General features: G+C 48.1%; 1 protein-coding gene across 4 annotated transcripts in view; it reads left to right on the forward strand.

Annotated features, from left to right (window-relative positions):
- The window catches only part of VWC2L (von Willebrand factor C domain containing 2 like), a 122,082-nt gene that overhangs the window by 97,887 nt on the left and 3,554 nt on the right, over positions 1-20,641 (forward strand). The window contains exon 4 of one of the 4 annotated variants that reach the window (XR_001920578.1): positions 3,325-3,623. The exons of the other annotated variants lie outside the window; for them this stretch is intronic. The gene's annotated coding sequence lies outside the window, so the exon portion shown is untranslated. The remainder of the gene's footprint in view (positions 1-3,324; positions 3,624-20,641) is intronic. 4 annotated transcript variants of the gene reach the window in all.

Genomic DNA, 20,641 nt, shown 5'->3' on the forward strand with positions numbered 1-20,641 from the left:
CACAAATGCGTGAAGGTAACACAAGCTGACAGACCCACTTAAATGACTGAACCCCCCCTTTTTAATTTTTTTTGGTTTTTTCCTTCCATCCAGTACCTTTTGCTTTCTGCCAAAGTGGTCAAGACAGTTTCGGTGCCATGTTTCAGCGTGATGAAAAGATTTTACCTTAATCTCAGTCCCTGTGGTCATCATTTTAGACTGGCAAACAGACGAGCTCAAGGAATGCAGTTGTTAGAGGGGAAGAAAAGTCAATCTCCCGAAGGACATGAATTGCAAATCATCATTTCAAAAGCTACTCCTTAAAATTTTGGAAAATCCTCGTTTTTGGTAAAAACACAGCCCTGCATCATTTGCTGCACTCTGACAGCAGCATGCCTTGCCTACTTGTTTAGCTGTTGCTGCCCTTACCAGGAGAATAATTTCCTCTCAAGACGTTCAGATTCATGTCTGTCTTAACTCTGTCTTGCCAAGGGCAAAATTACTGTGCAGCAGTGAGCACTGGAACAGGCTGCCCAGAGAAGCTGTGGCTACCCCATCCCTGGAAGTGTTCAAGGCCTGCTTGGATCAGGCTTGGAGCAACCTGGCCTAGTGGAATGTGTTGCTGCCCATGGCAGGGGTGGAATGAGATGATTCTTAAGGTCCCTTCCAACCCAAACTGTTCAGTGATTCTGTGATAATGCAAAAATGTGTTGATTCTAACAAGCCTGACCTGAAGATTCATAGAAAGCCAATATCAATTTCCCTGCCATCATTTAGAAGCAGTGTGAACAGGTGGCTTTATTCCTTATTGTCAAAAGAAATGAAGTTGTTGTCTCGTGCTTTGCTAAACACTGCAGCTCCTGCAAAACTGGCTTTGCTTGGCAAGGGATTCCACCATACACATGGAGCAGGAGGAGTTCACTAGGAGGCTGAAATTTGGGGATGAGGGAGGGAGAGGACATTTTCACCTTCATGTCCTATCATCCAATTTGTCAGAGTGGATTTTAAGGGCAATGGCTCCAGGTGCTGTGCAGCATTTCTGTCGTGGAGATGAAAGGTCACTGGATTTCACGTTTCCTGGTAGTGACAGACCGCGGAATTATGGCCCCGAGTTGTTATTTCTAGTCATTGTGACTTCTCCAGACAAAAGTGTGTCAGCTGTTGTTAACTCTCTCCTCTACAGCATCTAAAACTTGCCCGTCACTGTTAAAATCAAGCCCGTGGCTGCCACCATCCACGCTGTCCCCCCTGCCCCCAGGCTTTCCTGCAGTTCAAAAAGGAAATCCATCCACTCTGCCTGTGCCAAAGCCTTTCCACACAAAAATCCCAGTGAGCTCTCCATCCTCCTGTAGTCAGGGCTGTGGACATGCCCATGTGGTGTTGCTCATACCTCCTCTGGGCCTTCTCACCTGACCCTGAACTCTTCATTTCCCAACCTCTGCTTGTCCCTCCCCATAAATCCATCCAGTGCTGCGGACTGAGCCCCATTGTTGGTGGGATGTGTGTGTTTTTAACACCTTTCTTATGCATCGCTTGGAGGTTGCTGTTTCCATTTCCTTCTCCCCCTTGAATGTGGTCAGGCAAGGCTGCAGGGTGCAGGGAGGGGGGGATCCCCAGTGTATCATCCCTCACATCTCTTAATCTGGTTTAATCCCGGGGAAGGCAGGAGCTGAGCTGAGGTGAGGAGAGGGCAGTGCAGGGCACCTGGCACCCCGAGTTCTCCTGATTTTACAAAGGGCTCCTTCAGAATTGTATCCAAAAGTAATCTTGACATTAGCAAAAACTCATCGTCCTGGGGGGTTTTTATGGCACAGCTGTGTCAGGAAAATTAATTTTAAAATTCTCATAAGTGCCACAATAGAATTGTTAGCTTCTTGTCCTCTCTAAAGTGTGAAATGCTCTGCAGAATGTTTCAAAGGCACTTTCCCCATTTACACATGCATTAACACAGCTGCAAAAATAGTCTTTGCTGTGGTGCTTTCATTTTCTTGAGGGATGAACAGAATAAGTATTATAAATTCCTGATTTGGGGTCTGGTTTTGCCTTTAATTCAATGTTTGTTGCCACCAATCCTCAACAAAAGAATTTGTTACCCAACAAGCCAGATAACAGCTAACATGTCCACAGTGAAATATTTCCTGGCAAGTGTGCTTACTCAGCCTGGGCTTCTGGAGACATTCCTGATGGAATACTGGGCAGCAGGAAGACGTTTTGTAGATAATCTGTCACTGGGTCTTTAATTAAAGTTTTAAATTATCACAGTTGATACAGATTTCCAAGTAAAGAGGCTGATTCTGCCCTCCACGTACAAATAAAAGATCCCTTTGACCTTCAACAGATTTTACACTGGTAAAATAGCATGTCTTCAGGCAAAGCTCTTGTGGGTATTTATTATAATATGCTATAAATATTAATAATTCCCTACAAATGTCTCCATATTTGAGGGCATGAGCACAAAAGTGAGTAAATAATAATTTATTTCCGTGCATATAAACCCACATTTTACCGAAGCTTCTCTCTTGATTCACTGAGAATATAAACTTGCTGCTCATTATTTCTCTGTTGAAGTTAATTTGAAATAAGCATTCTGCACCCCAGCCTGATCCTGCTGTAACACAGCACATCTTGCTCAGGAAACCCCTAAGGATTTTCCCAGCCCATGGAAGCCAAGGGAACCTTTCCTTTAGCGAACAAATACATTTTCCACACGTCCCTAAGGGAGTTTTGCACATCTCATTTAACACCCAGGGTCAGACCCTCGAGGCTTCAAGGATATGGGAGGACAAAAGGCTAAATGTAAAATCCTTTTAGGTGAAGGTAATGGATTAACAGTGCATGTCGTTAACCACTATTGGCAAAAAGAACTTCCCCACCATGGTCTCTGTTGTTCCAAATTATCAGTTATCTTGAAAAGTGCCAAGATTTTAATATCAAATAATCCAGTGCATGGATATTAAACTACTTGTGCTTTATTGCATAAATATAGCTTGTTATTTATCTGCAAGATGTGGATCGCTGAAGCTCCAGGTCATTGTTTTGGAAAGCTTCTGCTTCTAACCTGATCAGTGACAAAAAAAAAATCAAGAAAATGTGGGAAAAAAATTACTAAAAGTTTGAGGGGAAAAAAAAAGGAAGGATTTGGGGAGAGGATTTTTTTGTCTGCCATTTGATTTTATACAACTGTTGGAGGATAAAGGTGACACCGAAAATGTGGCAAGAGGATGAGAGAAGACTTCATATTCATTTACTTTATGGAAAACAGTGATTTGGAGCCATGGGCAGATTCCTTTAGGAAAAAAAAACAAACCAACAACTAAATAAAATTCCTCTTCTAATTTATTTCAGAAATTCCTGAAATGGCCAGATTTTAAGGTTGCACTTAACCCCCCTTCAGTCAAAGTCTATGCAATTTGCTGATTGGTTGTGCAGATGCAAGTTGATTGTGACCATCCAAGAGAAGACGTGTTCCCCACGCCGGACTGTGCTGGACTCCACCGTCCTCTCCTGGGGCCCGGAGGCTGAAGGCAGTAGTGTAGTGTAGCCACAGCACCCTTCATTCCTGGTGGATGAAGCACTGATGGCACCCAGTCACCAGCCAGCCTTGTGGGCACTCGGTCACCCCACGGCCACCACCTCACTGACAGGTCAGGCTGAGGGGGCACAGGAAGGACCGGCTCATGTTCTTTGGGATTACCAGCAGGGATGGGAACTGTGGTGCCCTATTAGCTCAAGTACAGTGATTTGATTACCAACAGAGAAAGAAAGATTGATTTAAAAGCTGGTAGAAGATCTAGACTGAAAACAACGCAGTGTATTTGGGCCAGGCAGACACCAGCCTGACAGAATACTGCAGTTTGAGAGAAGTCATTTCCCTGAAATTGCCTTTCAGTGGAGCCCGTTCATCCCCATCACTTTGGGCCCAGTGGTTAAAGGCGTGTAGGTGCCAAACTTGCTGGTGGAAATTCGACATGTAAGCACCTGTGAAGAGCCAGACCCTCCATCGCTTTTGGGAATCTCCAGCAGTTGGATTATCCAGATGCTGAAGTGCCCTGCTGACTCAAGACTGCCCTGCTCCCTGTGGGCACAGCTGTTGGAAGAGGCATCTGATAACAGTGAAAAGCTTTGGAAAGGTACACAGAGGTTAAACCTTCCAAAATTAGCCATCCTGGTGCTGGATAGCATCAGGGAGGGCTGAGTTGGAGCTGCCACCTCCTGAAGTTTCAAAGAAAGTGAGACTAAAAGAGGCAAGAGAGAGGAAGAGCCTTTAGAGAACAAAAAAGCCATGAACTGAGCAGCGCTTAATGTGATTAACTCTATCACACAGCTCAGTGCTCACACAAAGCAGGAGCTGCTGGACTGTGCAGTGCCAGAGTGACAGGGATGCTGCTGGGAAAAGCTCCATTCAAAGGGAGCTGCCGCGGGAGCCAGCGGGACAGCAGCCCCTGCGACCCGACGTGTTCACCCGCACGCTCACGGGTCACCTGATGCTGCCCGAGCCTTTGTGGTCTCTTCCTGTGCCCAGCAAGCAAGAAAAGGATAATTCACAAATTAAACACGGCAGGAAAAGGCTCTGCCTGACAGCCAAAGGCCAGGCAGGAGCTGAAAGCTGCTATCCTCAGTTTGTACCCCAAGTCCTAACTGTGCTTCCGTGCTTCCACCGCAGCAGAGTTCAAAATGCACCCTAAGGAGAAGGGCTGGGGAGGATTATGAGGAGCCATTTGTCAGATGGGACTGGCTCCAAAGCTGTCTTTTAGTGGACACAGCTCTCAGAGATGTGGAAACGCGTTACATGGTCTGCATTGCTCTTTAAACTCAGAAATATTTGTGAGGAAGCTTCTGCTCGTCAGTGATTGTTTCCCCTTGGGAAAATGTTGCTGAAATTTGTGTGCACCAACCTATAGCAGTGGTAGTTCAAGATTCACTATCATCATGATAGTATGGGGGTAGGTGTTATAGAGAGTAGGGGGGTAGGTTTGGGATTTTTTTTTGGGGGGAGGAAGTTCCTAGATTCAGATTGGGAGGCCAAGTTCCCTTTGCAGAACACAAGCAGCCAAAGCAGTATTGAAATGAAAGCAGGCGTGGTGTTGCTGTTCAGGTGTGGTGTTGCCTGATCAGATTCTTGGTGTGACTTAAAAGACCAAAAATGACATTATTACCCAATTACATTGCTGCAAACCATTTTGCTGCAAGAGAAGCCTAAAGCCGAATCCCAAGTCTGTGTCCTTTGGTGTAATGTCTCTGTTTTACTCTGATTTATTCCAGCTGAGGATCTGACCTGCTGATATGCCTGGGTTACTCAGGGGCACATTGCAGGAGGCTGGGGTGTTCTGCATGGTCAGGGTTTCTAAAAGAATTAGAGATGGGTTTGCTTTTGCTGCTCTGGAAGGTTGGGATTGCTAAGCATATCTGTATGAGAAGAGTAGCAGACTCTGTCTTCATGTATTTCTAATTTGATGAATGTTTAATGCTTCTTTTATTGGAGCCTACATATATGTAGAGTAGAGGACTTTACCAAGGGGTTGACTTATGTCAAATAATTGATGTTTGAGCTGCTCCTTTTACACGAAATGCAGACTTTACAGAGCAAAGAGACTGTAATGAAAATATGAATTAAAGATTAGAGCTAAGCAAGTCTGAGAACACTTTGACGTAAGAAAAGCACATGGAAGTTTTCTCCTCCTGTTTCCTTTCCTTCCCTCCACCTTTACTACATGTCCATCCTCTCTCCTTTGGTAGGGTCCTGCATTTCAGCTGCAGCCTTCTGTCTCTCCTACACCTATGCCCCTCTGAGAAGGAAAGCAGTGCAGTGTTCTCCTGCTGGGGGTATTACTGCATGTCTGCACATCCCAGCCTTGCCAGTCACCCATCAGTTTGGGTGGAGAGACTAAGAAGTGTTTTTAAGGTGTGTTCTTCTTTATCTCTGCCCCTGATTTACTGATGCAGTGCATCAGCTGGGCAGAAGGAACAGGAGTGCAGGCTTGGTGGGACCATTTGCCAGAGGGCCCCACACTTTGGTACAGCACGTTCTGGTGAGGGTGCAAGGACGTTGTGTCGGTGGCAGCGGGGCTGCTGTGTGACAGTGGCAGAGCTGTGCTGCTGCAGAAGGATGGTGGGAGGCAGTTCCAACTCTGCCATCAGATAATTGCCAGTTCCTGTTGTCCAGAGATGCTCTTGTGCCCACAGACATCAGCATCCATTTCCTTCCACCCCCTTGGCCCACCCCTCTCCCTCTCAGTGAGCTGTCTGTGTGCTCTGTCCAGGGGTGCTTCCAGCTCTCTGTGCAGGTCTGCGGGCACAGCACCAGGGCATCACTCCTGCAGCATGAGGCTTCTTGTGCCTCCATTCCTGCAGCACAGGTTTGGCTGGTTGCAGTGGGATCTGCCTTACTGCCCAAGACTGAAGAGCTTAGGCTTGGTTATGAGCCAGTGAAAGCCCAGTGGGAAAGAGGAGAGGATGATGCTTTCTTTGCTTTGGCTGGCTGGGTCGGTGTGGGTCAGTTCCTTGTGCCTCTGGCCGTGTTGATGCAGCTCAGTGAAAGAGGGCTGGGCAGAGAAGTCACACACGGGTGACAGTCCAGGGAGTGTCAGCACTTTGTAATGGGAGGTGGACTCCAGAATGTCCATATTCCATTTCTGAAATCCGAATTGCAACAAGGAATTCAGTGAGCAGTTTTAAGAAAAAAAAAATAGATATGGACCAGTCCCACAATTGATGCAAACTGGTGTAACTCATTTCACATCAACTAAGCCATGTTTTTGACCCAGTTACAAAAGTTTCATGCCCAGTAGTGCTGGTAGGGAATCAGTTTGTTAGAATAAATGGAGCAGGAGTCGATGTACCAAAAAAAGAAGCGCTGATGTCCTGCACAGGGGTCTGTTGAGAGGAGTGGGTCTGTGTGAAGATGAGCACACAAAGTTCCCAACCTTTCAAAGCTCAGACTCTTTTCACTGCAGTCGCTTGAGAGCGTTTGAAGAAAATGGGAATATGTTGGTCAGAAAATGCTGACTCACCGAAACCTCCCTGGGATAAAGGCCAATTATAGCAAACTCTCTGTTTGTATGTTGAAAAGGGTCAGGGAAAAACCTTGAAGTGATCAGATGCCTCATTTAATGCTTTCAGAAAGAACTGACTCAAATCTGAAGGGTGGAGAGGGGGTGACATGGTTTTTTAGATGTGGATCTTTATTTGATAATTTGGAACATTTCAAACAGGGAAGACAGAAACGAAGGGGCTTTTTGCCTTATGAATTATTTCAGACACTCTGCTCTGATTTTTACTAGAAGCTAAAGGTGTTTGTGCCTTTGTCTTTCCCTCCCTATTTGAGTGGGAGAGGAATAGGAGAAATAGGTTTGACTGTGATGGGAAACATCCTTCCCACTCGGCTTTTCTCCTTGCCTGAGTAAGTAGCCAGGTCCAAGACTGAAGGGAGCCTGCAAGAAAGATGGAGAGGGACGTTTTACAAGAGCCTGTTGTGACTGGACAAGGGGCAGTGGCTGCAAACTGATGGAGTAGGTTTTGATTAGATGTTTGAAAACAATTCTTCCCTGTGAGGATGGGGAGGCCCTGGCACAGGTGCCTGGAGAAGCTGTGGCTGCCCCATCCCTGGAAGTGTCCAGGGCCAGGTTGGACAGGGCTTGGAGCAACTTGGGCTAGTGGAAGGTGTCCCTGCCCATGGCAGGGGGTGGAACGAGATGATCTTTAAGGTCTCTACCAACCCAAACCATTCTGTGGGATTAAAATACTCCTCTGGGGTTAGGTGCCCCTGGGACCACCATTTCTTTCCACACCTGGCAGGAGAAGGCTGTCAGCAGCCAGTGCTTTTTGGAAACCCTTGGCACCTTGCAGGCTTTGCTGTTTGCAGAACAGCACCTGGAATTGTGCTTTCTGGCCTCATTGAAATGCATGAGAAATTTCAGGAGGCGTGGGTGGAAGAGCCCTCGTTCCATATTGCATTGGTATCGCGGAGTCTCATTAGCTCAGGTCAGTGCCTTTGAGTGGTTTGTGGCTTGTGAGCCGAAACAGCGGCGCGTTTTGGTGCCGTCAGCTCTCTCCGCGCCCGGGCAGGGCTGCAGACCCCGGAGCGACCCTCGGCCGGGGGACGCGCTGCCGCCGACACGGCTCTTGCCGAGCCCGCCGCGTCGGTGTGCGAGTGAAGGGCGCTGGTTCGGTGAGGGCCGTGCCCCCGCTGGGTGTTCTTTCCAGAAAAGCCTCGCTCTCTGATCTCTGACTCATCGCAGCCCGCGCTGACGTCCGAGGGGCTCCTTCTGCGGGAGGATTATTCACGGGAGCGGGGCCGCGGCAGCATCCCATGCGTCATCCCCGGTGTGCGCGGGCGGGGCCCTTCCCCGCGGCACCGCTGCCCCCGGGTCACCCACCGGGGCCGTGCTGCCAGCCGGGATGGATGGGTTCGGCTGCTCTGCTTCGATTGGTGCGCCCAAGGCTCGGGTGCCCTCGCGGTGCTACAAGGAAAGCGGCGAGAGGGAATTTCTGGTGACTTTTCAAGCTGTGTCAGACAAAAATGAAAGGTATTACAGGGAACGTCAAACTGTAATTATTAAGGACTTGGAAAACTGTGATTAGAAATGAAAACCTGCCTACGGTAGTAACAATTAGGTATATGTGCTATGTTTTGCACACAAACCCACGTTTTTCTCTTGGCTAAATTCGTGTCCCCCTAGAGAGCAAATACACTGTGATCCAGTTCCTGATGCTGGTGTAAACTGGCCTGGCTGCCGTGCTCCCAGGGAGACATCCTGCTTTGGCAGCTGCCGAGGATTTGTCCCCGTCTCCCATTTGTCCTAACAGCTCGACAGTGAAGTTTTTACATGCAGAAAAGAGCCAGGGCCAGTTCCTGTGCCCGTATAAGCCCCTTCTTGAAGAGTTTCACACGGATTTGATACCTCTCTCCAAATGGTCGTTTGGGTTTCCCAGCTGGGTCAGCCCATGAAATAAAGGTGATTACTCTTCTTACAGATTTAGCCCAACTTGTATCTGTGGATCTAAAGGCTCAAGGAGTGCTGATGGAAGGGGAATGGCCTCCAAAGAAGGAATTACAAGCCCCCAGCAAGAAACCAGGACTCTTCTTACTCCTGTTGGTGGTTTTTGCAGTTGGCACTGCCCCTTCCCTCTGCCTGTTTGCTCTGTCTCAGGGAAGCGCTGCCTGGGCCCTCCCTCCTTGGCTTCACGTGTGATCAAGCAAGAAGCTCCTCTCCTATCTGTGGGTTAAAGTGCTGCCTCTGTCCTGTAGCCAGGGAGGAGATAAGAGGATTTCACCAGCTAACTGGGAGCGGTGGCAGTGTCCACACTTGTCAGGCTCACGTGGGATGCTGATGGGCATCACCACACTACTGGGACAACCTGTGCCACACAGGCTGGGCTCTCCCAGCTCCATCGAGGCATCAGGGTTCCAAAGCCGTGTGTGAATCCTTGCTGGAACAGCATTTGTCAGATGTGAAGGTGATGCTCAAGGTGCATAAAGGAAATGGGTGTGTTTTGTCCTGCTGACTTAGGTTTGGGCTTTCTAGGTATGATCTGCTCTGGGACAGGAGATGTTGGCACAGGGAAGTCTGCAGTAAACCAGAGATTGCATGGGGGTATTTGAATATCAGCTCCATGGTGGGGCCAACCCAATGGTGCTCCATCACTGTGTCATTAATAGGCAGGTCACGGCCTGAGGGTCAGCAACAGGGCTACAGACCACTGACTTTCTGTTTTCCACTAATCTGTGGGGGGAAAAAATTAAATAAAATACCCCACATCAGCTCATTATGTCAAAGACTTTCCCAGCTGGTGAGGTGAAAGTTTGCTGGTGCTTGCAGGTGTGGCACTTTCTAATGTCCTTATAGTGGCAGCACCTTTTAATAAGGTGCTGTTGCTGTCTTTGGGGGCTCTGCTAGACCCTGTCTTTCAGCATTACCCCCCTGCTGTCCTTTTGGGAGGGGTAACCTCTTGGTGAGGGGCTGGCAGTGAGTTTATCACCTCTTGCCAGTAGGAGGGAGCCTCTCTGGCAGCCTGGGGTAGGGATCCTGGCAAACAGGCCCCACGTCCCAGTAACCTGTCCGATGTGCTGCAGGGTCTGGTCGTGCATTCTACCCAAAGGTTGCAGAGTTTCTGCATTTCTCAGCTGAAATCAGCTGCTGCTGTGCGGAATTTTGGCTGTGCACCCCAGGAGGGGATCTCCAGGGCAGAGCAACCCCCCACATTTGGACATCAGCACCCACAAGTCATCATAGAACCACAGAATGGTTTGGGTTGGAAGGGATCTTGAAGTTCATCTCATTCCAAGCTCCTGCTGTGGGCAGGGATGCCCATGCCACAGTTGCTACTTCCACTTCTTTAAGGCAGAGAGGAAGCCCATGTTAAGGGTGACGTTCTCCTTTTTGTGTCTCCATTTCAATCAGTGTCTGTCATCCTGCCCCTAAGGTTTCACAAGACCCATACTAATTTTTTTTCCCCAAATTTTCCAGCTAAGAAATATCTTAGATAAAGACAAGAGTTCACTGGGTGTGGCAATCACGTCATGACTGCCCAGAGAGGAAGGATGCAAAGGGGATAAATAGATGCTGTTTGCTCTTGAAAGCACCCATGGGAGGTTTACCCAGCCCTGGCCTGGGCACTCCAGAAGAATTAGTCTGGCTTGAGAGAGCTCACTTGTGCTATAGTGCTGAATGGCCCCATTCTCACCCCTGTGCTCAGCCCTATGTGTGGGGCAAAAGGGACTTGGGTTGGGCTGCCCTGCAGCAAAGGCAGATCCCTGCCAGCAAGTGGGCTGGCTGCTGGCACTGAAAAGCCCCCGGGCTCTAAAGGCACCATTATCAGTAGGTTTGCATTGATGCAGAGGTGCAGAGGGCAGCAGGGATGCAGGAGGAATGGGCTGTGGTATCAGTAGGACGCTGGGGGAGAAAGGGAAGGCACAGCGAGGTGCTGGCATGGTGTGACAGCACAAATCAGCTTTATTTAGACATCAGTGTCCCTCCTTCCCCCCGAGCCAAAAATAAACCTCCCTGGTCCCTGCTGCAGGATCTTGGCCGTGGTAGGGAGGGGATCTGTCTGGAACACTGTCTTCAAAACAAACGTTTCCCTGGCTTGCTTCTGGGATTAAAACTCTTTCTGAGACAGCAGCCCTCTGGATGCTGACTTCTCACTGCCATCGCTGTGGAGGAGTAAAGAGGAGAAGAAGGGGCAAAAAAAAAGCAAGAGGAAGGAATGCAAAGCCAAACTTATGGAGTAACTTCTGCCGCTGGCAAATTTTCATCTTCCAAGGTCAGCCATGATTACATTTGGAGAGCGCTTTGCTCTTTTTAGCAGTTTTGGCTATTGCTGCCATATGTACAAAGGACCATCTGGAAATCTGTTCCCAACTTTAGCAGGTGTTAACACTGAGCTGCCCTGGGCCCCTGTTTGCTCACTGGCTGCAGCAGCTCCACATTGGGCTTCTGCTCGTGTCCCAGCCAGGCAGGGACTGGTACAACCCCATCAGGGTGTACTCCCCAGGAATTCCCACCCTCTTTTAGTCATGGAGTTTGGAGTGGTCTGGTTTTGGGGTGCTTATTTTCCCGTCTTTTTTTTTTTTTAACTCCGTGTGGCTGTTGAGCTCAGCTGGTGTTATATGTGTTCAGGAGTTTGTTTCATTTTCCAGATTAGAAAATGCTCAGAGGTATAATCAGGTCCTTCCACAGTATTTAATTATCCATAATTAAAGGCATCTACACAAAGCAGATTTTCAAAGACCATTCTTGTGTTACATTGCTAATGAATTAAGTAATTAATTGGCATTGAAAAAATACAATAGGAAACATCAATCTTTTGAAGTAAAGCATTTTTTAGGTGTTTTATAAAATCATTAGCTTGTATCAGGTCAGTAGCTGTTCTCATGTCTAAATCCCCCTTCTGGCTTTAAAAAAAATCCTGAAGGACAAAATGAATGCAGGAAAAGCAAGGCAGGGAATAGTTGCTGAAGAGTGTGGAAGCACTCAGAAATGGGGAATTTCATTTGGAAGTCACTGTCTATCACTTTGCCACTCTGTCCCACAGTTCCCTTCCCCTGCCAGGAAGGTCTGAACCAATTCCCATCACACTTGAGAACACAGTTTGCAGCTTCAAACTTTCATGTTCCTGCAGGTTTTGTTAAAAATAGTTGTCTGCTGGGTTTGTTTTTAGTAATGCCCATTCTCCTCAAGCAGGGCACTGTGTCCATGCCTCAGTTTCCCCTGTGCACTCCCCTGTCCCACTGGAATGCTGTGAGGAAAACAGGCTCCTGTTCTGAGCTGTTTGGGTACCATAGTGCCACTGAGACCAGAGGGCAAATAATAGTTTTATCCAGTGATGAAATAATAAAAACAGACTGAGGCAGAATGAGGGGTAACAAAGCTTTCTGAGAGTTATGGGGGGAGGGCTGCAGAGCCACCTGCATCCCAGCTTTTCATCACTGCTGGCTGCTGCCTCACGGTGCAGAGGAACTGTCCTGTCCCCACGCAGCACTGTAGTATCACATGGCATCTGCTGGAGTACAAAAGCCCACGTATATCGTGGTTATGCCTTTTGTGGTGACACCCAGAATTGCTGGCAAAGGAAAGGACAGTCCTTTTCCATTGGATGATTTCGTTAAATACAACTATTCACATGCAAAACCAGCACGGCTCATTTTATTTCTGCTCGCAACCCCACTCTTTGCCTTCTCCTCAGGAAGCACCGTGGAAATGCCATGGATACCATTAAATGCAGGTAACGTAATGGGAAGAGCAAAATCTGGGGACAAAACAGGGATTAAAGCTGCTTTTGCAGCTGCTGGAGAAATCAGGACAGGTCCCAGCAGAAGGGCTTAGGAGCCTGTTTATTCCAGAAGCACCAAGCTCTGCTTGTCTCATCTGTCCGTCAGACCAAGGTGTGCCTGTCCTTGCAGTGCTTTGCTCTCCCCATGTGTGCCCTCAAGATCCATCCATCCATCCTACCCTGCCCCTTCCACCCCCTCCTCCTGTTTCCTCAGGAGCTGCAGATTTTGGCACAGCACTGCCATGTCCTGTCTCTCTAACACCAGGCTTATTAATTGCTTGGGGTGGGGGTTGGAGGGGAGATGTTTTCCTGATTTTCGTTTTCCATGCTACAGGCAGGTAATTAAATTCCCCAGGGGTAGTGTTTTTGCCATTGTGGTTATTCCCTTTCTATGGGTAATCAATCATTTATATGGTAGCTCTGCCACTGGAGCCCAACCTGAATATATAGGGATGAAAACTAGGCAAATCCAAAGGCTGATGCCACTGGGCTGTTAAATGCCCTCCAGAAGATCCATACTTTGACTGGAAGGTGAACCTTTGGTGATTGACAGGCTTTTAGTTGTTATACATCTACATGTTCATTAAATTCACCTTTTACTTGGGTCTTACCCCCCATGGCCATGTCATCATGGAGGCCAGGGGGCTGGGAATGGTGGTGAAGACAACAGATGTCAAACACGAGCTGAGAGTAGAAAGAAATGGTTTCCACAGCAGCTCTTTCCTTACATGGAAACTTTTATCTTTGCTTTGAAGTCTCATTTCTAACACAAACCCCACATTCAAAACCTTCATCAGAAAAATCTGTCCCCAGGTGGAAAACAGAAGTAGGCCTATGCTGATGCCCTCGAAGTGTCACATTTATCCCGCAGTGATCCCAGGGTGATCTGGATTGCGACGGAGCCGTTTTTCAGACAGGAGCTGGAGGTTCATCCTGATCAGTGATTTCCCACAGCTCAGGAAACCCTTGTTCCCCTGGGCAGGGGGTTTGTGCAGAGGCTGCCTCGTGGCACAGGCCACTGCTGCTGCAGCTTCGTCATCCAGCGCTGGGCTGGGTTTGCAGGGGACTCCACATCGACGGGAACAACTCAGATAAATGTGTAGCAATCCTGGTTCTCCCACACATTTTTTTCCTCCTGTTTTACACAAAACGAGCACGGTCACAATTTCCACTTCATTTATGACTGATCTGAAAAAAAACCCCACTCCATAAAACATCATGCACAGCTGTAGTGACCAAGTTAGATTCAATTCTGGCTTTATATGAGTTGATGTGCAGCCAGCTCTCTCTTCCATACATCATCTGTGATTGCAGTTAAGCGTGAAATACTGTTTTAATTCTTACACCAAATGTGGGATTTTTTTTCTGAAGAAAAAAAGACATAAAAATGTTAAAATGGCCCATAAAAATCATTATATTTTCACATGGAGCTCAACCAAGAGGCGAATAAGTTGGCTAAAAGCTCAAAAGACCCAGAGAAAAAGTCCTGGTTGTTATTCTTTTGTTGTTAACCTTCGCCTTTGAATGGAGATGCCCAGGCAAAGACCTGCACTTTGGCAGCCAGGGGCTATTTTGGTACTTGCTTCCCTAGATAAGGGTTTCCTCCCACAGCTGCATGGACAGAGACCTGTGGCTGCTGCTGGAGCTGCTGCTCCCTGACATTGCCTTGGAAGCTGCCCCAAAACTGCTGCAGTGGGCAGGACAAACATCCAGACAGGTCCCCAGCCAAGTTTCTGCTCCGCATCCCAATTCCTTTCTGGGGTGACTGGGGAAATCCTGGCTCTGAGGGCACAGTCACCTGGACTGAGCCTGTGCCATGGACCAAGCCTTGTTGTTCCATGGCTGCTCTGGGGAGCTGGTGAGGTGAAGGCAGCAGAGCCACAACAGCACGTTTTATATACATAAAATACATTCTCTTCACTCTAAGGTTTAGTCTCTGGGAGGTCCAGCCTTTCTTCCCTTTGGCTGTTGATTCTACTGGTAACATTGTTTGATGATGCAGTAGCTTAGTGGTAGTTTTATTAATTGATTTCTTTTAGATTAATCTGATACAAGCTTCCCCCCCCCCAAAAGAAAACAAACCAACCCAGCTCACCTTATTTGCTGTGTTTGAACCATTAAAAAAATTAATGTACCTTCAGCACAGTTGGAGTTCATTTCGGGAAATATCTACTTAGACAACTTTTTAAAAGGCTATTACTTACCTGAGAGGTTACAATGACCTCAGAGTAGCTTTCATTGCCCACAATTACAACCTACCTGTATTTTTAAAAAAATCTATGGTATTGTCCTGAAGCTTTATGCTGCCTCCAAAGAAATTTTTAAGAGCTAAATCCTGTGTGTTTGCTCAGGTAAATGTTGAAACGCATTTCTCCCTTAATAGATGGTTATTGCTGGCTTCTTCAGCCCTGAGTGTGCACAACAAAAATCTGATTCCAAAAAACTCTTTTGGAGGCACAGTTCCTGCCTGTGCAATGCTGAGCCCATTGCCCATGCAGGTTTTTTTACCATGAGCTAAACTTTTCCATGCTGATCAAGGTATTTGCACACACAGATCCTTTTAAAATGAAGAGGAATTTGGTGTGCAAATCCCATAGGAGACCTTGAAAATGCCAACCTGCATTTTATATTACAAGAAGCAGGGAAAGCCCTTTATTTACAGCTGGGTCTGGAGCCTTGGGAGTTGTTTTGCTGCTGTCTGGGAGCTGGTCCTGCATTGGCTCCTCTGTGGCTTTGGTGGCAGTGGGTCCAGTTCAAGTCTGCAGAAGTGTCCCAGGCCAGGTTGGACAGGGCTTGGAGCAACCTGGGCTAGTGGAAGGTGTCCCTGCCCACGGCGGGGAAGCGGAAGGAGATGAGCTTTAAGGTCCCTTCCAACCCAAACCATTCTGTGCTCAGCCTTGGGCTTGGTCCTGTTGTCCTGCTCATCCCACAAGCCCAGGGGATGAAGAGTGCAGCAGGGCTGTAATTTCCAGCTGGTGCTTTGGAGCTGTGGAAGGGCTGCTCTTTGTTCCCTGGGTGAGTGATGGCCTCCAGCCTGTCCACACAGCTCAGATGTGTATCAGTGCTGGTGGACGTCACTGCTCCCCGACAGACTGCCTTTAAATTGCACCCATAGATCTTCCCTGCGCCAAAACATTCCTGCTCCAGTAGTTAGTGATGCCTGAAGTTATGTCTCCACATCAAATTAAGTAACTGTGCTATCAATAAGGAGGAGTAATGTGGTGTATTCCCTTCTGGATGTCTCCCTGTCCCTCATTTGTTTGCTGCTCCTGATTAAGACGGATAACAAGCCATCAGTAATTTTCTAACTGTGGTGCAGAGCAGTGAGGATTAAATCAGTCTGTGTCACTGGGTGCCAGGCCATAATTTAGGGACCTCCAGTGGGTCCCCTGCATTTATTAGACTCCAAGGCAGTGGATGCTTGGGATTGTCTGGAAAGCCTGGAAGATGTGAACATTTCTGCACAGGGAGAACCAGGAGGGGATGTGGGGCCACCAGGAGATCCCTGTCCCACTGGACTGGTTGGGAGCTGCTGGAATGTTTAATCTTTGTTGTGCTGGCTGCATCGCTGGCTAAATCAGTGGAATGCTCCCTTTGCCCTGAACTGAGCTTTTCACCTCCCTCTGGCCTTTTTTAATGCATTCCTTCTAATGATGTAGGGCTTGCTTAGAGTGAGCAACTTGGAAACAATTTGGACAAGGACACTGCAGATATACATATATATATTTAATGCAGAGATTAAATAACTTTTAGGCATCTTCAGGCACCCAGTAATGTGAATTACGGCTGGAAAAATCTCTCCTGTAAATAGGCAGTACTCAAGAAGAGCTGTTAGCATCATCTTGTGAGCAGTGAAATATGCAGGAATGATGGAAAAGAGCTGCAGATAAGCTTCAGAGGAGATTAATTCTTTGGGGCAACGGTCCACAGGATTGAAAGCTTCTGGGTGTCTAGAAGGTACCACCAGGAGACTCCAGGAGCTTTTAGCCAGACTCAGTGGGATTTGCCACAGGTAAAAAAACTAAAAGGACCTCATTTTGCAACATTTTAGAGAACAGAGTGAAATTGGGGGCATTTATTGCAGGTTGGATGGTTGGGTGACAATGGATTTAGGAGGCCAGGGGGTATTTTCACCTGGTGTTTGTGTTGGGAATGTGCAGGGTGAATAGGTGTCCTTTAGTCTGCAAAGAGCTGTGTCCGCCATGGCCTGGAGGACATGGACATGACCTGCAGGAGCAGGGAGGGGGCAGAGCCACAGTGCACTGCCTGCCCTCCTGCCACCTCCAAGAAATGATCAGCCACAGACAGGATCAGAGCTGGGCATGGCTGGGTGTGAACTCACCCCCCACATGCCATGGCCGTGGCAGCCCCATTCTGGTACAACCTCAGGCTTCAGTCTGAGCCAGGATCTTCAGCTTCGGCCTCTCTCTAACACAGTAAAGCTCCAGGGTTGTTATTTTCAGGTGGGGTTTTCAGCTCCCCCTGCAGAGCATCGTCAGGTTTAATTTGCAGCAAGGCAAAGCTCAGCATCACCAGCTGATTTCTTTATCTCACCTCCAGCTTTGCCTGCTGCTTTCTCCTTCCACCAGGAAGAGGAGGGCTGGCATTCCCCATACCAGGCAGTGAAAACAAGACTTATTCCCTCCCTGACTCATTAATTGAAGCCACAAATTGAGCTCTTTTCTTGCAATCTGAAGTGATCACATAGTTAGGGTGATAGAGCTAAATGAACATTTGAGAAGATCCTGCAGGATCAGCAGGGGGGAGCCGTGTTAACCTCCAGAAATGAGGGCCGTCATTAAAAACGAGGTGCTGGTTTTTCTGCCCTCCTGAGCACAGACTTCAGCCTGGACATGGAAGAAGTCCCAGGGTGCAGGCAATGAGCCATTTCTTACCTCTGTGACAGAGCCTGGGGATCACCTGTATTTCTGCTGTGGTTTTCCCCTTTTCCTGTTGGGGATCCATGAGCATCCTTGTACAGGTTCTGGGTGTAATCCTCACTTTGTGAGGGGTTGTTTCAGCTGAGTGATGCTGGGAGCAGTGGACACCAGTGCTGGAGACCACATGGCTTGTGGTGTGGGGTGGTCATGGTGAAGACTGTGAGATGCCTGTTTTGTGGAGAGATGGAGAGAAAAATCCACTTTCCCCCAGGAAGACACTTGGTCATGCTCCCTAGAAACATCTCACCCAGTTCAACTGCATTTGTGGTAAAGCTCCAACAGCAAAGTCATTGAGCTGAGTGAGCATCCATGGGGATGTTTTCAGGTTGTATCCATTCCTAGATACTGTGGATACACCACTGTTTTCTGCTTATCCCTTGCAATTTTAATTGTGGGGCACACCACGTGGGAGCCTGAGGGATGGCTGGCTGAATACAGCTCTATAAACCAGGCAGATAAGCATAGCCATCAACACCTCTCTCCTTGATGTTATCCATTGACTGAATCAGCTGAATTCTCTTGGAGTCAGCTTTAGTATCTCCTAAAGGGATGGGGAAGCTCTCAAAAGAGTGGCAGGAGACATAGAGTTATCACTGGAAAATATTTAACTGAGAGGAAACTACCACTGCTGCTGAAATCAGAGGTTGCACCATGAGAAGTTCTGGGGGAGGTGATGAGCTTTGTGTGGGACAGACACTCCCCAGGGCAAATCTGAATATCACAGTTGGCCTGAAGTGAGTTGTGCTTGCTGTTTGATTAACATTTGATTTCCTTTTACTGCTTCTTTGTGCACACAGAGCTGAATTCAGAACTGCTGAAAGCCAGAGGCAGAGACACTGAGTTCAGTAAAACCCATCTGGGAGCTGGGGGGGGCACTGGTGTTCAGCACCAAGCAACTCCCTGGCATCAGCAGGACACCATGAGCTCCTGGTGTTGGAGAGAGTGTGACCCCTGGATCCCCTCCACAACAGGGGTGCAGGTCAGCAGCACAGCACGGGTCATCACCCAAGTAACTGGGCTTAGCCATATGGTTGTGAAATTGGCCATCACTCCCCCAGACAACAAACCCTATATGATTTTTTCACATCTCTCCCATTAAACCAGCATCTGAATGTCCTTAATATATCTCCATAAAAATCTTCACAGCTGTTCTAGCAAACAGCCTGGAGTGCTGTGGGCTTTTATGAGTATTAACTATGTTAAGCAAAGCAAATCTCACAATTACATTGTCTGTGGGAGCAGCAAACTTCTCCCATCAGTCTCCCTGAGCGAGGAAAAAGGGTGATTAGTGTCCTGTTATCATCACAGTCGTGGTTTAAGATGCTTTTACCAGGAGCAGGACGACAGCCCTTGCCCAAAGCAGCTTCTTGTTCCTGCTGCTATCATCACAAGTAACCTGATGTGCTTGACATGTCGTCAAATGTTGCTGAGCAGCATCTTCCTTTGAATAATAATTTAAAAAAAACCCCAACATGTTGCTGATCTGTCTCATCCTTTGTGGGTTTTTTTTTTTGGCATGGATTTGGCAGACCTTGGTCTCATCCTGTTCCTCCAAGCAGCCACAGTGGGAAAAGCTCAGGACAGTCCTGAGCAGCACTGGGCTGGGGCTCTGAGCTTTTGAAATATTGGGAGGGGAAAAGGATATTAAAGAATTTAGGGGAGTCTGTTGAGCTCTTGCAGAGCAAAGAAAGGACTTGGTTTCTTGCTGTGGGCTCTGGTTGTGGCTTTAGGGGCTGCACATGGCAAAGCCACACAGATCCCCAGGTGCTGGATATTCTCTCCACCAAGAGCTCCCAGCTGTATAAACAGGAAAACTCCCTGGTGACTTGTGCCATGGCCCAGAAAATGCCACTTGGTTGGGGCATACTTGCACCTAAATCTCAGCTGTGCAGTATCTCTCCAAGAGCCTCTCTCCTGTGCCTCTGCCACGGGTGTGATGCTGCTGCATCCCAGTGTGGGCAAACAGGGCCCGCTGCTCCAGTGTGAAGGTGTGAGAAGTTTCAATGGGGGGACAAAAAAAGGCAGGGAGGGGCTGGCTGGTAGTGGTTGTGCTGGAAAATTGGATTTCAGGCAGTGGGAATTTAAGTTGAATTGTCACAAATGGAGTGTGGAGATTTTGCCTCCTGTTAGAAACCCGTGTTTCTGTAGGGACAGGGATAGTAGAGTGGGGGAGAGGTGTGTAAAAGAAACCTTTTCACTCTGGCAAAGCAGAGGGGGGGGAGTGTTTTGAGAGAGTACTGGGGAAAAAAACAGTCCAGAGCAGTGGCAGTATTGGCCTAAATTACAAGTATCAAGGTCTGACAGGAGAGAGGCTGTCCCAAAATGGCAGGAAGACATCCCATAGGAGGGCAGTGTCTGCAGAGCCCCTGGCCAGGTTTTCATCCATTTTGCTAAAAGCCAACAAAAAGGAAAACAAGCCCAATTGCTATGGTTTTTCCCTCACTTCAGCCTCTGAGTACAGCTTCTTCCTTAGGTGTGCCGAGGTGATCCTGGCCAGCCCAGAGATGATGGGTGCTGCTTCAACAAGGGCTCCTTTGGCCAACCCCCAATGTTCCTCCCAGCCTTCAGTCCCTAGGACTTATCCAAAATAGCTGTAATTTTCCCTCTTTCCCTTGCCCAGCCCCTCTTGGGTGGGGGGTGGCAGCAGAATCCCAAGGATTTTCTCTTAGACACAGAGGTGCTTGCCAGGTCCTTCCCTGCTCCTTAGATGCCAGAGATCAGCAGGGCAGATTACTAGTGTTTAATTACTAATTTACAGAGCTGCCCTCTTCCTTGGCCAGGGCAGGGAGTCCCTGTGCTGCTGTCACCAGGATAAGTGATCCCAGAATAAGGGACCTCACAGGCACAGGTGATGCTTTTAGTACCTCCCCCTCATCCATCTCCTCTTTCCATCACCGTGTCCGCTTTCTGCTCCTCCCTATCCTGGGACAGGGATCCTAGTGACAGGTGTT

Source organism: Manacus vitellinus, unplaced genomic scaffold (genome assembly GCF_001715985.3).
Source record: "Manacus vitellinus isolate BGI_N305 unplaced genomic scaffold, ASM171598v3 scaffold_20_pilon, whole genome shotgun sequence".
In the NCBI taxonomy this organism is placed as follows: domain Eukaryota; kingdom Metazoa; phylum Chordata; class Aves; order Passeriformes; family Pipridae; genus Manacus; species Manacus vitellinus.